This window comes from Choloepus didactylus, chromosome X (genome assembly GCF_015220235.1).
Source record: "Choloepus didactylus isolate mChoDid1 chromosome X, mChoDid1.pri, whole genome shotgun sequence".
NCBI lineage: Eukaryota > Metazoa > Chordata > Mammalia > Pilosa > Megalonychidae > Choloepus > Choloepus didactylus.
This window is the reverse complement of record NC_051334.1, coordinates 120,969,614-120,987,098: the sequence shown is the minus strand read 5'-3', so window position 1 is coordinate 120,987,098 and position 17,485 is coordinate 120,969,614. Positions and strand designations below refer to the sequence as shown.

Below are 17,485 nucleotides of genomic sequence, written 5' to 3'. Positions count from 1 at the left end.
CCACGGACTTTCTGGACAATTGTGGCTTGGCCCTGCTTGCTGGAACAACTTTTAAGTGAGCTCTGAGTTATTCCAGGAACACAGGCCACTTCTCCATCAACAGGGGCTTTATCTAAGCTTTCTAGATAATAAACCAGGTGGCTGACCTTAAATTTTCAAAACTAAATAATTTTAGTCAATGCTATTATTTTAAAGGAAATAATTATTTATAGGGAATTATAAAGTAATGAGGCAATAAAAAGTAAAACAATTTCTGAAATATGAAAATCCATCACAAAGTTTACAGCTGTCTGTCAGTAAACATTGATGTAAAGGCCATTTCCAATCTTTCTTTGATATCTCCATTGATGATGGTGATGATGATGATGAAGATGGTGATGATGGGGATGGTTATGATGGTGATAAAGATGGTGATGATGGTGATAAAGATGGTGATAATGGTAGTGATGATGGTGATAGTGATGAAGATGGTGATGATGGGGATGGTGATGGTGATAAAGATGGTGATAATGGTGGTGATGATGGTGATGATGGTGATGAAGATGGTAATGCTGGTGATGATGTGATTGTGAAGATGATGGTGAGGATGATGGTGATGATGGTGATGGTGAATGTGATGGTGATGGTGATGATGGTGATTGATAAAGATGGTGATAATGTGGTGATGATGGTGATGATGGTGATGGTGAATGTGATGGTGATGGTGATGAAGGTGATCAAATGGTGGTGATGATTCTGATGATAATAAAGATTGTGATGACATTGTAATGGAAGTCCTTATTTAATATAGCCTATCCTAAGGATTTTCCTTGCATTTGATCTTCATAATCCTACAAAGTAGGCACCCTAATTTTACCAACAAGGACACTTAGAGATATTAATCTCACCCTGAATCACACAGCCAGTATGTTAAAGCTTGGGCAGAAGGTGTGGTCTGACAACAGCTCTGCTACTCCTAGTGACCCTGTAACAGTCATTCAGAGTGAGATGGTCCATTTCCAGGTTGTGCTAGTCCCACCCAGAGTACACACAGGCTGTCCACCTCAGATGAGTTATTCCCATTAAAATCTGATAAAACCCAAGTAACATTTAAAACTGAAGTGGCAATGACTCCACGAATGTCACAGATAAATGGGTGACTATAGACTTTGTCCCATAAAAATGTGCCTTGTGGTTACATTGGAACCTGATAAGGAAATTCTTCAGATAGTAGAAATTCAGAAATGAAAACAGGCATAAAGATAAAGATGAGATATGTTTGCTCATTTGAATCATATTAAAAAGTTCTGAAATTTCTCATTTGTAACAAGATAATAAGCACAAGAGGCAAAGTGAAAGGAATTTACAAGTTAGTTCTTTATCCGAAATTTGGTCCCAGTGTTTTAGATGGCTTTGGATTGCTCAATCATTTTGACAAACTTCAGAGTAATGAGAACCCCTTGGAAATAGTCTCACTGTAAATGAGTGAAGGAAGTGATATGAAGTATGAAGTAGTGAGCAATAGCATGGGACCAGGTGTCAGACATTTGATTGAATCAACACACATAACTTAAAATGAAAAACAAGTCCTCCTCTATTCTTTTGAGTGACTTTGGGGAAGTTGGTCCAAACAGATGGGTTCACCAATCGATGATGCGGGTCATGACCCAGTCCATATGAGCTCACAACTGTTTTGTGTTTAGTGTGGTGTGGAGCCCTAATTAGCTCTCAAAATAAAGCTCTTCCTCCTTTTGAAGAAGTGCTTTCCCCACATCTTCAGGTGTTCAGCTTTCAGGTCTCAACTTAAAAATCATTTTCCCAGAGAAGGGAAATCCTCTCCATCATATTATCTTGCTTACATTCCTTGCTATCAGATTGATTGTTACTCTTTTTTTAATTAGAAAAGTTGTAGGTTTACAGAAAAATCATGCAGAAAATACCAGTTTCCCATAATCCCCCATTATTAACACATTGCAGTAGTGCCTTTGTTACAATTGATGAAAGAATATTATTATAATTGTACTATTCACTATAGTCAATAGTCTTCATTAAGGTTCACTGTATTTCATAGTCCTATGGAGTTTGTTTTTAATTTTTTTCTAATAACATATATACAATCTAAAATTTGGGTTTGTTGTTTATTTATGTGTTTATTGGATTATGGGCTTTCTTTGGCTACTAGATTTTGAATTCAATAAAAGTTGGGACTGTCATATCTCCTGTTATATTCCTTGTGGCTAGAGAAGCACAGTAAATACTCACTGCATGAGACAATTAATAAATGGAAGGTGGCTATTATTTCTTTAAATGTCACTTGTGGGGAGGGGTAGATCTACAGCTCTCAACTCACGTCCTATTACTTAACTTGATTTTCTGCCTTCTCTGGTCTGCTCTGCTTCAGGCATAAATGTGAGGGAGTTATGGGATAAAAGAGGTCTGTAAGGGATGATAATCATAGAAAGGAGGCTGGCCAAGTGGCTGGTTGGATGTTTAGAATGGAAGGATCTAGAGTGATGCCATTGTTTGAGGCGATGTGAAAGGATCTAAGAGATGGTTCAAAGAACAGCCACCCTCATTTGCTGACTGACAAGGTAGAAGGAGAGAGGGTGGGGTGGGTTATCCATCAATGTATCCCATAGTCCTGAGGATGCTGATCAGTTGGGAGATGCAGAAGATGGGCTGGGCTGATGGAACTGCTTTCAGCACAAGTGAGGGGGAGATTTGTCATGGCGGATTCTTTTAATGGCTTAGAGTTGGCCATTTGTGCATTAGCACATTTTTTATGTTACCATAATATCTACGAGCGGGCTGGAATCCAAGAGCAACCTTTTATTTTTTTAATGGCATCTTTCAATATTTTCTTTATTATAGAAAAAATAAACACTGATGCAACATCAGACGGGAAGAACTGGGGAGTTAACATTTGCGGGAATTACTGAGAGAGCCTGGCTGGGTGTGTCTGCTGCCTGTACTTGGTTCAGATTTCATATGATTTTAGGGAACAGAGCTCAAGAGCATGCACTGGCTTTGAAAGGACTGGCTTTAATTGCTCACTATGGGGCACTTAGAGCTGGAATTTCAATCTCTGATAATGACAGGGCGTTGTACTGGAAGGCTTATGGAAAGATTGCAGTCACACCAATGCAGAACCGGAAAGGAACATGAAAGCCCATCCCAGAGGGTCCTAGAACTTGCCTCATTAAGAATTTAAATAGTTGAATATTAAAGCTGAGGCATAGATTCAAAGATATGTACTTTGAAGATCAAACAGAAATTTTAAGTGAATTATCTAAATGCGATTCCATTACAACAGATAGCTGCAAGCTCTGAATAGTCTCTTAGAAATAGCTTGCTTTAGTTTTCCAGGGCTTCTGTAACAAAAAACACAGGCTAGTAGGCTCAAATTTTTTGTCTCATGGTTGTGGATGTTAGAAGTCTGAAATCAAAGTGTTGACAGGGTCATGCTTCCTCTTAGAGAATAGAACCCATTCTGTGGTTCTTTCCTGGCATAACTCAATGTCCATCATCTGGCCATCTTTTCTCTGTCTACCTCCTACTAACTGTGTCCAATTGTCCTGTCCTTATCAGGACACCAGTCCTGTTGGATGAGGACATGCCCTAACCCAGTTTGGCCTCACCTCAACTAATAACATTTTCAAAGATTCAATTTATGATTGGGTTCTCATCCATAGGAGAGGGGCTTAAGACTTGAATAGGACTTTTTGGGGGGCACAATTCAATCCATAGCATGGCTTTGGGGGTCAGCAAACTGTGGCCCAAATCCAGCCCATTTCCTGCTTTTGTAAAGAAAGTTTTACTGTCTAACCAAAAGGGGACATGTATCTCTCATTAACCACTTGTGTGAACATTCAGGAGACTTGGGATGTCTACAAAAAGCTCAGAGAACTATTGGAAAGCAAAGATTTGGAGAACAAAAAAGATTCTTTCTTTAAGTAGAAGTTTGAAGGACATTAGTGGGTCAAAGAGCTTGTCCTGCTCAGTTTGTTTAAATTTCTCAGATGTTGTGTCTTTCTCAAGAAGACCTTCAGTAATGATTTCTCCAAGTTCCCTTCCCTACATCCAGAAGTTTCATGTTCCTATGTCTTATCCATTGGTTTTATGAACAGAAGTGAAACTAAGAGCATGGCTTTAGAAATTGTTTCTTATTGGTGCAATCAAATATAGTCATAATTATAGGTTTCATACCGTATGTAAATAATACACAAACCGGACCCGGTCAATCAATCAGCAAGAAGTATTTTTTTTTTCAAGAGTTTCCCATGAGTCATTTACGATCAAAACATTCTTTAGAAATCATCTCAGACAATCTAACAACATTTCAATTGTAGCTTTGATAACCAAAAAGAAACAATGGTGGGTAGACTTGCCCACAAATACAGCAGAAAATGAATGTGTTGGAGCAGACCCATGTGAGATGGCCAAATTAAAATCGCTCAGCTTAGTCTGTGTTTGAAAGCTGAGTAAGCCAGCAAATTTTCTTCCAAAAGTGGTCCTTGCAGGACACATATGACATGCTCAAGTTGGGTGATTTGAGGACAGTGTTTAAAGAGTACTGTTTTCAAAGGTGTGGTCAGAGCAAAGGGAAAACACAGGTGAGAAGGCAGAAAACTGCAACTTGGAGAGGCGGTAGGAAAGAGTCATCAGAACCTGGGGACAGATAACTGTATGGAAGAGACTCTTGGCAGTGAGGAAGGAGCCACTTCTTTTCCCCTCCTGCCTCCTGGTGTTTCCCACTCGTCTCACCCCATCAGAACATGACGTTGAGGGACTCTAAGAAGGCTTTCCGTCTAGCTCACCTTCAGGATCCTGGAGCAGGGTGGAGAAGGATGATGAGGATTAGAGTGAGTCAGGAGGGAAAGCAGAGGATAGCTAGCACAAGTTGCTAGACCACCTTTCACAAGGACGTTGACTTTTTGTTTGTGTGTTTGTTTTTTATTTTTGCTTGTGCATGTAGGAGAAATCTCATTGTTAAGCCAGCTTTCCAAAGTCAGAGTTTTAAGTAAAATTGTGGAAAAGGATTAGCAATAATGGTTACAGCTAGTCTGAATCTAGATAACTACAATGTCAAGTGATTTTTATATACATCTTTTTAATCATGGGGAGATAATCAAATCTCACATCTCATATTATAACTGCTATTATCTATGGAATGATTTTAAATATTTCTTTGAATCCATCTGTTGATTGGATAGTGACTGCTTTTCCATTTAGAGAGCCATATTTTCATGCAAAGGTATTTAATGAGAGACCAATCATAATTTAGTTTATTTTGTTAGTGTTATAGATTTGAAAGGTACCAGTTGTTTTTGTAGAATCAATTTCCCTTTTCTTTGATAGAACGTAATGTTCTACCTCTTAAGACATGGACTTTCTTGATGATAAAATCCAAAATAAATCATGGATCAATGGACAACCAATTCCTTTTTAGCAATTAGATAACTTAGTTATAGAATTTCATAGTGGAATGTCCTAATCTCAATAGTTACGACAATGAATAATTACCTTGAATCATTTTGCAGGTCTGAGGAATCCGTTTTAGTACTGATTTGAAAGAGATGGCATTTTAAAGATGGAAAAATCCTTCAGCTTCACTGCATCCAGCCTCTGACAGTGAGTATTCTGAAGCAATGTTCACACATCCCCCACCAAAGTGTTTGAAGCTGACAGAGTGTGGGAAACAACATATTATAATCCTTTCCTAGAGACCTTCAACATTCCAGAGAATGTAAGAGAGTGAACTATAAAGCATCTACCTGTGGCAATAACTTCAGATATTGAACTACAATATCTTAATATACATATAGTTTATAATAAATAAATTTGGGAAAACATTATCTGATTTATTTCAATATTTATTTTATTATTATTATCATTTATTTATTTATTTTTTTTTACAAAATTTTAAGCATCTCAAATATGGCAAATTATGGGGTAATTTGGAGCAGTTAACATCTTGATTGAAATCCAGACTTGTTCATTTACTGGCTAAATGAACGTACTTTGAGTCATTTTATTCTGCTGCAAAATATAAATTACTCTTATTACATAAAATTGTTTTCAGTCTTTTTTCTGTCTGTGCCTCATTTTGCATAGTTTCTATTGTTATGTATTCAAGTTTCCAATCTTTTCTTTTGTAGTTTCCAATGGCTGCTAATCTCATACAGTATGTTTTTCATCTTTGAAGTTTGAATTTAGTCCTTTAAAATATCTTCCTTATCTATCATTGACATGCTTGTTTTCCTCTACCTTTTGAATATATGGAATATATTCATAATAACTTTTGTATTGTCTTTGTTTAACAATTCTATCACCTATTTTATTTCTGGATCGGTTTCAATTATTGATTTTGACTCACTATGGGACATGCTTTCTGGCTTCTTTGAGTGCCAGGTAATTTTTTATTGAATGTTGAACATTGTGCATGTTCTCAGACAGTCAATATTTTCAGAAATGGTTTGAATTTTTTTGAGGCTTGCTTTTAAGGTTTGTTGGGCAGAGCTAAAGCATCTTCAGTGTATGGCTGGTATTCCCCCATTACTGAGACAGTATTGATCTGATTACTCAAAACTCCAACTATTTTGAGGTTTTCCTAGTTTTATTGGTGGGGGCAGGACATACACCCAACCTGCAAGAGTTCCAGGGTTTACTCCCTCTCACTCTTTCAGGTGTTTCTTGCCCCAGCCCCAGGGTTTTTCTCTGCACACATACGCTGATCATCAGTACTCAGTTTAAGACTTAGAAGGGGATGTCACTTTGTGTTAGATGTATCCTCCCTGTTTCTCTGCCCCATAGACTCTAGCTCATGTGGGCTCCCATACCTCCCAACTCTATCTTCTCAATTCAGGGACTTTTCCAGGCAACTCCTGGGCTACCCCCTTCTTTCACTGCAGCCTGGAAGTTCTCTCCAGGCACTAAGCTGGAGCAGAGAAAGGACCCACCTCTTTTGTTTCACCGCTTTCTGTGATCACTGTCCAATGTCTGAAATCTTTGCTTCATATATTTTATCTGTTTTTGGTTGTTGCTCTTGTTGTTGTTGTTCTGTGTTGTTATTTAGACCAGGAGGGTAAATCCAGCCCTTGTTAGTCTATCTTTCTTGGCCACAAAGTTGCATGAAGGATTCAACAAAATAGCAAAAGAAAAGTTGGTGGGACTTAGGAGTTATTTTGTACATGTTACTTTCCTCCTAGTTTCCCCATTTGTGGCACAGGGATAATAATACTCATTTTGGGGGGCTATTCTAATTGAGGTAATTATGTGAAGCTGAGACACTCAATAGATGCATACTTCTGCTATTTAATTTTAGGAGCAGAAAAAAATAGGAAAACACATTTATGTTGAATTTAAACATAGATAGCCACATAAATATGCTATGAAGGTAGTATGTCTTTATAGTATCATAAGTTAGATTCGAAGCTCCTTGAATTCTTGGGGGCAAAATCCAGCCCCCAGCATAGTGCAGGATTTTGATATATGTTGGATAATGAGTGAACGTAGAACTGAACTCTTCCCTGGGTTTGCAAATGTTCAGCAATTCCTCACCTTAAGCTAATTTTTATAGAAACAGGATAGTAGAATTCCTACAATTGCTTCCCATTGAATCATATGTTGACCTTGACCGTAGCTCCAGTGAAAATATACATGGGACATTTTAAAAATTTTAAGTGTTTCTCCAATTACAGTTGCTTTAATAATAAAATATGTATGCATATGTCACACAGTGTATGGTTGAAAGCTAGTTGTGAACAAAATTCTCTAAAGATCTACATGTCAATAGCTTCCATTTTAGTGCAGTTATAAGCAGAGTTGAAGGAATAATTTAGCTTTATAAAAGTACCATTTGGTGGAAGAGTTTCTGTCCTTCATAGACCTTGAGATTGTAGCTATCTTGAGGTTCTTGGATGTGAAAGTACCATTTGGTGGAAGATTGACAGTTCTTCACACACGTTGAGAATATAGCCATGTTGAGGCTCTTGGAAAACAATGAGGCCATTTCTCCAAATGTGGTCCAGGGTTGGAAGGGTACATCTTCCACCAGAGGACAGGGCAGAAAACCTTCTTAAATGGAAACTACCTCTTCAGGAAAAATAAATTACCAAAATGATACCTCCCTTCCATTCCAAAGTCAAATGATATCTCCTAGTTCATTCTAGAATGGAGTGTAAATTTATGATAACTCCCCACATAAGTTTTCGGAGTGAGCCAGCCGGTGGAACTTTTGTTTATCCTGGGAAGTACAAGGGTTCACGGACCCGAATGGTGGCCATTCCTGATGAATTTCTGACCAGAAACCTCTGTGCAAACAAGTTTAAGATAAATACATCATTTTCAAGATGATGCTTTAGACTGGAAGGACAATTAAATTTTTCTCAGTTTTCTAAGAGAGGCAATTGATCTTTCCCAAGCATTTGTGTTGGTTTATCTCATCAGACAGTAGACATCTGGGTCATTATCTTGATAATGGCTTCAGCTTATTGTGGTTTCTGCTACGTTTAGAAATCACTTGCCAAATACGCTATTAACCTACTTACAAGAAAGTGACACCGAAAACAGTAGTTCTCCAACCTTATCTTGGATCTGCATTGCCCAGAGAACTTGTGAAAACACAGGGATGCTGATTCAGCAGTGTTAGGGGAGCCCGAGGATTTGCATTTTAAGGAAATTCCTAGGGGATGGTGGTCCCCTTTGCAAACCATTGGCCTAGGTGGTCTTGAGATTTTTTTAAGCTGCTATGGCACAATTATGAAAAGAGCTGACCAATAGGTTTATTTTCTGGTCAAAAATGTAAACGTGTTCCATTATGTTAGGTGCATTTAGTAAATGATAACCATTAATTGCATTGCATTTTGTTTCTTTTCTAACATGTTCGACACAGTGCTGAGCATAAAATGTTTAGAGACTTAGCTTCTGAGCTGTGGCATCTATGGACAGAAGCTCCATTCCGTCACACATGTAACTGGGGGAATGGTAAAACTGGAAAAGGTGGAGGGAGGGTTGTCTTGCATGGAGAATTTAATTGCATCTTTGCAATGAGAAATTTCCAGACTTCCTCTGTGCTTTTGTGAAGCAAATTTGAGCTAATAAGTGGCTCAGCTGGGGCCCCTGGTTTCCTGGAAGTCAGAAGGGATGAACCAGAAAGGAGAAAGGAGTGGATGGAGGAAATAAATGAGCCTGTGCTGAAGATACTGGCCAAGTGTTGGACTTGACTTTGGGAGGCTCATCTGTGTAAACTATGGTGACATTAAGAAAACGTTTCTCTTCTTTATGTGTAGAGTGTCCTGATTTGGGAATTAAAGAGTGTCTTTATGCAAGTAGGTGTGATTCAATATTTTGCTCTGAACATATGGGTAAATAAAAAGATGGGTGTGCTGAGGACACTTTGAAGGAGGTAAGACTTGGGGTGCCTTGTCTTGAAGGATTGAAGTCGTTTCCATGGTTGTTCCTGGAGGGTCAGTGGCCACTGGGAATTGTCCTACAGAGACATCCCCCCACCCTGAGGAGTGGGCTGTTGTGTTCATACAAAACAATTAACTCAGAGTTGAAAAATTGCTCCAGCAGGGTGGAAGGGATCCTGGAGCAAAAAGGGTGGGTATCAAGGAAAGAGAGCAGTTGGAGAATTTTAAAGAATCAGGTGCTTTTTTAGGGAGTGAGAGATCCAAGGACCATGGAATGAGATCAGGAGAAAACTGTGCACACGAGGAGATGCCCTAAGAGGGGGTTTCCTTGTTTGGGGGAAAATACATCTATAGTTTTAAACTTCCTCTCCCATGCAGGAATTAATGTGGATTAAGATGTGAGCATGTCTTTTGTGGGGGACATGGTTCCATCCCTGATGGGCATCCCCGTGGTACTTGAGTGATTAAACTGAGTTTTGTTTCCTTGTTAGCAGAGTTGGTCCTCTCTGCTCAGACCTGGACCTACACTTTGGGGCTATGTTGTGCTTCACCCTGAGGAAGCACATAGCATCCTCCAAGCTCACCACCCCAGCTATGTGTTATAAATCCTTTTAGCATTTGAGGATGCTCAAGTTATACCAGGTTCTACTCCTGTTGGGATTCAAGGTGGTGATGGAGGGTATGTTTAATGGAGAACTAACTGTCCCTGATACACTTTCAGTTGATGAACCTTGAGGGGACAGAGTGAGACTTGAGTAAAGCTCTTTGTTCAATGTTTGCCCCTTCCCCATCCAGAGAGACCTTTGTAAGAAAGAATGTGGCTCCACAAATTTTTCTTATTCTAATTATTTTGTATCAGTGTCTAGAATATAGGAGAATGGGATGGGAGTAGGGAATGGGGAGTCAATGCTTAAATTTTACAGCGTTTCTATGTGGTGTGATGGAAAAGTTTTGGTAATGGATGGTGGTGATGGTAGCACAACATTATGAATATAACACAGCACTAAATTATGAATGTGGTCAGGTGGTATATTTGTAATAGAATAAAAATTTTTAAAAACTTAGTACTTACTGTACAACACAAATGGGGAACCCCAATGTAAACCATGGACTATAGCTAATAGAACCCTTATAATAATATTCTTTCATCAATTGTAGTAAAGCATTAATAATGGTGGTGGTATGGGACTCTGTATTTTCTGCATGACTTTTCTGTAAATCTACAACTTCTGTAATATAAAACCAAACAAAACCATGAATACACTCAAAAAACAAAATCAACAAACTTGGGTAACAATCTTGAAATATAAAAACTGAATCCCACATATCATCAACACAAGTCCCACCAAGATGCAAACTGTAGATATTTCAAAAACAAAGTAGAAAATGGCAACACTAGTTTTAAGAAAAAAATGCATATTCTTGGGGTGGCTATCTTTGTTCGAGGGCTAAAGTTTACCTGTGTAATTTCAGGTATATTTAAGTGCATCCTGTTTTATTTCTTTAATTCTTGGTAGAGGTGCCTTGCACTGAGAATACAAAGATCACTCTATGTGCAATTGGGAGTTGGGCAAGCACTACTGAATGCCAAGACAACCATTTCCCAGGAGTAAGATCTGCATCAGGAAGAGAGAGAATGGGTGGCAAAGAGCTTCATCTACAGATGTCTAAATAACAGGTACCCAGAGATGTGGATGTATGGAATCATGACTTGTGAGTCCTTGTGACAACAGACTCAGAATCACAAGATATCTGCAAGACGTCCTTCTCTTTCAGCAATTGATGAGTTAACACTACATTCCCAGATGCACATGAATTTGGCCAATTATCACTGATTTTGTGTTTTCACTTGGATGCCCCTTGCAGGATTTAAAAACGGTTGGCTCATGTTTTGCACATGCTCACTGGGGAGGTGTAGCTTGTCACCATGGTGCACGTTAAGAATCATTGGGGATTCTTGTCAAATGGCAGGTCCTTGGGGGCTGTATGGGATTAGAGAGAGCGGAGAGGGTTGTGTGTTTTGGGAAGGGGCAGGGATAAGCAGTTGGGTTTAGGGAAGGGAGGGGTGGTTTCTGTCCTTATCTGTTCTGAGAGCTGCTTTTGAGCTCTGGGACTGAGAGGAGCTGGGAGAAGAGGCTGGGGCCGTGGTTTCCCTGGGAAATTCTGTGAGCTGGGGGAATCCACAGACTGCCAGTCCATGGGGGTTTGAGGACACAGGTGTGACAGGGAGATGGGGCTTGGGATACCCTTTCCCACTGCAGCTTCTGCTCCCTAAGACTCAGGGGGGCCCCCAGAGGAGAGAAACAGTTGTGTCTGGGTCATGAGACATCCTGACCCTGGAACTGTGGGCAGTGGGCTTATTGCCCAGGAGTGGGAAAAAGAACCCCAAGTGGGCACTTCCCAGACTCAAGTGAGATACCCATCCTTGCACCAGTATCTCTAGATAACAAGGAAGAGGGAGTGGGAGGGAGGGCTGGGAACCCCCGGTAATTCAGGGGGAGCTTCTGGTGGGTGAAATGTAACAATCAACTCCAATGCATCCTCGTTTGTACCCATAGACATTCCAGCTACATAAGTGTACAGCAACAGAACCAGGGGCTTTTGTGGTGGATTGAATTATGAACCCTGATTTAGGTGTGTTCTTAATCTTAAACCATTGTAAATAGGACCTCTTGAAGAGGTTAGTTTTACTTAAGGTGTGTTCCAACTGAATGTGGGTTCCTGGAGTCTTTTATAAAAAGAAGAAATTCAGACATAATGAGAGAAAGCCATGGAGAGAAGCTGAAAGTCCATGGGAACCAGAAGACAAAGGAGAGGACATCGTCATCTAATGTGAGGCTGGGGACATGAGCCAAGGAACCCCAATGGTCACCAGCAGCCAACAGCAGAATGTGACAGGCTTTGGGAAGAAAGCATTGCCTTGCTGATGCCCCCATTTTGGCCTTCTAGGCTCAAAACCATGAGCCAATAAATTCCCACTGTTTAAGCCAATCCATCATGTGGTGTTTGTCATAGCAGCCCTGGTTAACTGAGACAGCATTTAATACAGTTTGCCAGTTCTTCACTGATGGGCTGATGTGTTCAAAACCCCCAGTTGTGTGCCTCAGGGATCTGGGAGGATGAAGCCAAGGTCTTCACTTTCCAGCTGTTGATTACTTAGGAGGCTCCGTGGTGTAGAACAAGGAGCTGGCTGGGTAGATGGAGGGCTCTGAACACAAAGCATGCCATGCTTCTGGCTAGCCCAGCTCCTCAGAAGCTCAGCTCCCTCATGGCTAAACCTTACCCGCCTTGTAAGGTTTCCACAGTGGGAAAGGAAAAAGCATCTCAAGCACCTGCCACAAAGGGCAACCTCAATCAAATTTGGCTCTTTCCCAGGCCTTTGAAGTGATCACATAAGGAAAGTGAGGGGCAAATAAATCAATTCTTGTTATTTGCAGAAATGCTCTACAGAGTCTCCGCAAACACTGAATTATCAAATCATGAGCCATTGCTCCCAGGAGAAATCCAGGGTGAATTATGGTGAGCCTTTAGTCATGACATTTTCATCACCTAATCAACACATGACCTTGTGTTATGTGTGCTTCTGTTTAAAGACATCTTATTTTGTATACATTGTTGAATCACTAGCATTGAACTCATGGCCTACAATACTATAACACATCTGAATGAAGCTTATCTTAGACACGTTTTCTCCGTAAGGCACATTATGGCTTTGCACTTAGGAACACTAGACAGCCCTTCAGCCTACACTTGGGGACCACTTTAACAGCCAAACCACCATGAAAAAGCACTGGCACTGCATAGACTGTGGAAAGGACTCTTGTTTACCATCTGGGAGCTGAACAAGAAAGCAGAGTGTCATCTTGTTCAACCTCAGCTGGGAACAGGCACATCAAGGAACTCACATTTTTTTGCCGCTTTGAGCATATCTGCAAATGTCCATGAATGATCACAAAAGTGCCACAAATTCACAAATATGGAATCTGTGAATAATGAAGATGACATGTACTTGGAAATAGAATTCCATGATCAAGAGAGGCAGTGAGAATCTGTAGAAAGGCCAAGGAATGGAAGCAAAGAAAGCAGAATTCTCATTCCATCTTTGTGAATGCCATGCTGTCTGGCTCTAACCAAAGTTGATTTTGTGATTAAGTGAAGATGATGGAATTGGTTAGATGTAGGTCACACCTTGATTAGGGTTGACCATTTGTCTTGAAGGTCCACATTTCTATAATTCTAAGTACTATATAAATGAAAATTCCAGAGGAAGTTAACTCTTTTCACTATATATATATATATATATATATATATATATATATATATATATGTATATATATATATATATATATACATATATATATTTATTTATTTTTTAGGACTTTGGATTCCCTGGGGTACAGAAAGGAGCAGATCAGTCCTCACTTTTGCAGAGCTCAGATTCTATTCTGGGAAACAGAAGGATAAATGGGTAGTCATCGTACAACACACTAATCACATAAGAACAGGGATCGAGAGCGGCATGGGGTATTCCATCCAATTGGATTGAAGTTTGGTGTCAATGGCTGGGGGGTGTGCCTGGGAAGTCACTCTGTAACAAGGGTGTGGTGGATGGAGTTATATACCCCAACATGTTCTTCATATTAATCAACATTGCTGTGACAGCCCATTGTAAATGGGACCCTTTGAAAATGTTATTTTTAGTTAAGATGTGGTCTAATGGAGTGAAGGTCAGTCTCATTCTGTATTTCCAGAGGCCATATAAAAATAAGAAATTGGAAGCCTGAAGGTAGAGAAAACCACAGAAAGAAGACAGGATTCATCAGAAACCAAAAGAGCATGTACAAGGAAAAAAGAAAAAAATGGTACCATGTGACAGGAGGCAGAGACACAAGCCAAGGACTGTCAGCATCAGAATGGTACAGATTTTTTGGAGAAAGCAAGACACGCTGATATCTTAATTTTGGACTTGTTCTAGCCTCAGAACCATGAGTCAATAACTTCCTGTTTTTTAGCCAGCCCATATGTATGGTACTTCTTGAAGCAGCCGGGCAAACTAAGATAAGGGGCCTGAGGTCCAAGGGGAGAGTAGAATTTGTCCAAGTATACAAGGAGCATGTGGGTAGGATGGTGAGGATGTCCACCAGAGGGGACACAGTTTGCTAAGGCAGAGTGGGAGAGCCAGGCTGGGTGTGAGAGCAGAGAGGAGGTGTCTTAGTTTGCCATGGCTGCTATGAAAAAGACTATGGACTGGTTGGGTTAAACAACAGACGCTCATTGTCTCATGGTCTTGTAGGCTACAAGTCCAAAGCGAAGGTGTCAGCAGACTCAGGCTTTCTCTGAAGTCTGCAGTCTTCTGGTGCTGGCTTGCTGGCAACCTATAACTCAGTCTCTCCGTCTGTTTCATGGCCATCTCAGTCCTCCTCCTATGTCCAAATGTCCTTGGCTTATCAGGACTCCAGTCATAGTGGATTAAGACCCACCCTGATACCCTTTGGCTTCATCTTGATAGGATCTTTGATGATCCTATTTACAAATCCACATACAGGAGCTAACACTTGGATGTGTCTTTGTGGGGTCATGATTCAATCCATAACAGAAGGCAAGGCTGGGGTGAAAAGCAGTGAGGGAGATGGTGTGGCTGACACTGGCTGAGTAAGGGAGGGCTTTCCCACTGTAGTAGGGAGTCGAACCTGTTTCTGCAGTTGTCAGAATCTTTGGAGGACCTTAATCTGGGAAGAGACAAGGTTGGATTTGAACAGTGGATGAGTTTTCTGAGACTGCTCTAACAAAGTACCACAAATTGGGTGGCTTAAAACAACAGAAATTTATTCCTTCATTTCTGGAGATGAGAAGTCCAAAGTCAGGGTGTTGGCAGGGCTCTAGGGGAGTGTCCTTCCTTATCCCTTCCAGCTTTTGGTGGTGCCAGATATTCTTTGGCTTGTGGGCACATCACTCCACTCTCTGCCCCTGTCTTCCCATGGTCAGCTTCTCTTTGTCTATTTCTCTCCTATTCTTTCTCATGGTGGTTTGAAGCTGTGTGTACCCCAGAAAAACATGTCCTTAGATCTAGTCCATCCCTGTGAGTCTGAACCCATTGTAAGTAAGACCTTTTGATGAGGCTACTTCAGTTAAGGTGTGGCCCACCTCAACCAGGTTGGGTATTAATTCTATTACTGGAGCCATTTATAAATGGAATGAATACACAGAGAGAAAGTCATGGAAGCAAGAAGCTGAAAGCAAGGAAACTTGGAAGAGAAGGGAGAGACCAGCAGATGCCAACATGAGCCTTGCCATGTGGCCGAGGAGCCAAGGATCTCCAGCAGCCAGTCTTTGGGAAGAAAGCATCACCTTGGTGATGCCTTGATTTGGGCATTTTCCTGGACTCTAACCAAAAGCAAATAAATTCCCATTGCTTAAGATGACCCATTTCACGGTATTTGCTTGGAGCAACCTAAGAAATTAAAACATTTCTGTTATAAGGACACTGGATTTAAGGAGGATCTTGTCTTAGGACCCCTAATCACATTTACATAGACCTTTTTTTTTTTCCAAACAAGTTTGCATTCCCAGTTCGCGGTGGACACATCTTTTTATTTTTGAGGGGGGGGGGGCACAATTCAACCTACTAAGAATGGGATGGAAGCTGCTAAGATCAGAGGTAAGGGGTCAAATGATGAGCTGTGGCCACTCCGTGAAGGCTGAACCCACGACCCCCAAACAAGCAAGCTCAAGGATGAACCCACCTCCTCAGGCCCTTCCTCCTACAGATCCTCCTTGTCTAGCCATAACACAACCATGCCCCTACCCCTTTACCCAAACTGAGACCCTTGCAATGGCCTCTGCCTTCCCCATCCCCGTTATCCCTCCATCCAGGCAAACACAAGCATTCGGCTGTCAGATCCTGCTTATTCTCTTGTCTCTCACCTCCCTCTCCCTTCCACTCCCCCAGCTCCAGTTGAGATCCTTCCCAGCCAGAGATAAGGTATCCCCTGGGGTGCCAGGATATTGGTTTGTATTTTCAGAATAGGGAGGACATTTCTGGATCCTCTCTATCCAAGGAGAGATGGCAACATCCCAGGGGCAGAGGGTTCCAATATTATAATTTATTTCATAATAACTTGGGATATGACAACATGGAGGTTACAGAGAAATGCTTTTCTGCCTTGGCTTTTTAAGTTTGGGAGGATCCATGATTGCAATTTCCTTGCTCATGAGTTTAAAAAGTAACCCATTCAATCAATAATATTTCAAACAAAACCTCTTAAGTAGCATTTATCTTCCAAGATGAAGACAATTTAAAATCTATGAGTAAGAGAATTTAAAACTGGCCAAGAAAGCACTATCTTGTAGCTGTTATCAATGATTAACTTGATTTTGAAATCATACATAAAAAAAAAAAAAGGTGGGCAAAGAGAACACAATCAGGACCAGAAATGCTTTTTCCCTCTTAATTGTCTTATGGTGCCCTTGGAAAATTGCATAATTTGCAAAGATGGACTTTAAATTAATCAACAGCATATAAAATTACCCCTGGTAAGCTAGGTGTTCCATCAGGGGATTTTCCCTCACATTTTGGCCCCTTTCCAAGCTTAGAAAATAAACAGCCATTGGAAAGGCATTTCTGAGGAGCAAGCTCTATCTTTTGGCATCTTTAAAAGTCAGGGGAGCAATGCTGCATATTTGGCTGGCTTCAGGGTTCCTGATTTTTCCTTCAAGCTTTTGCCCCGTGCACCGCCATGCATGGAAAATAAACAAGAACACATCTCTCACTTTTCCCTATACGTTTTTTATCCACAGGTCTCTCTCTTGCAATACTCAACAACCTGGCCGACAGGTTTTAAAAGAGATTCTTTTGTTGGCTACGTGGAGTATTTGAATTGAGGCCCTGTGGCGCCTAGCTTGGAGACCTCTTCAAAAGAGCTGGAGGAAGAGAAAGGAGAGGGCGGGTTGCTGGTGGAGGGAGCTGGCTCGGTGGAGGGCCCCTGGGAGTTCTCCAAACAAAACAGGCGCACTGGGGACGGAATCCAATCCCACCACACCTTTCCAAAGGTGTCCTGACCGCTCAGGGGGCTTTGGGAAAGGGGAGCCCCTGT

At 40.8% G+C, this 17,485-nt stretch overlaps 1 long non-coding RNA gene across 3 annotated transcripts in view; it reads left to right on the top strand.

Annotated features, from left to right (window-relative positions):
- Window positions 1-17,485, top strand: part of LOC119522566 — a 143,609-nt gene that overhangs the window by 89,952 nt on the left and 36,172 nt on the right. For all 3 annotated transcript variants that reach the window (XR_005214471.1, XR_005214469.1, XR_005214470.1), the window contains one exon: window positions 5,520-5,610. This is a non-coding gene — a long non-coding RNA (uncharacterized LOC119522566). The remainder of the gene's footprint in view (window positions 1-5,519; window positions 5,611-17,485) is intronic.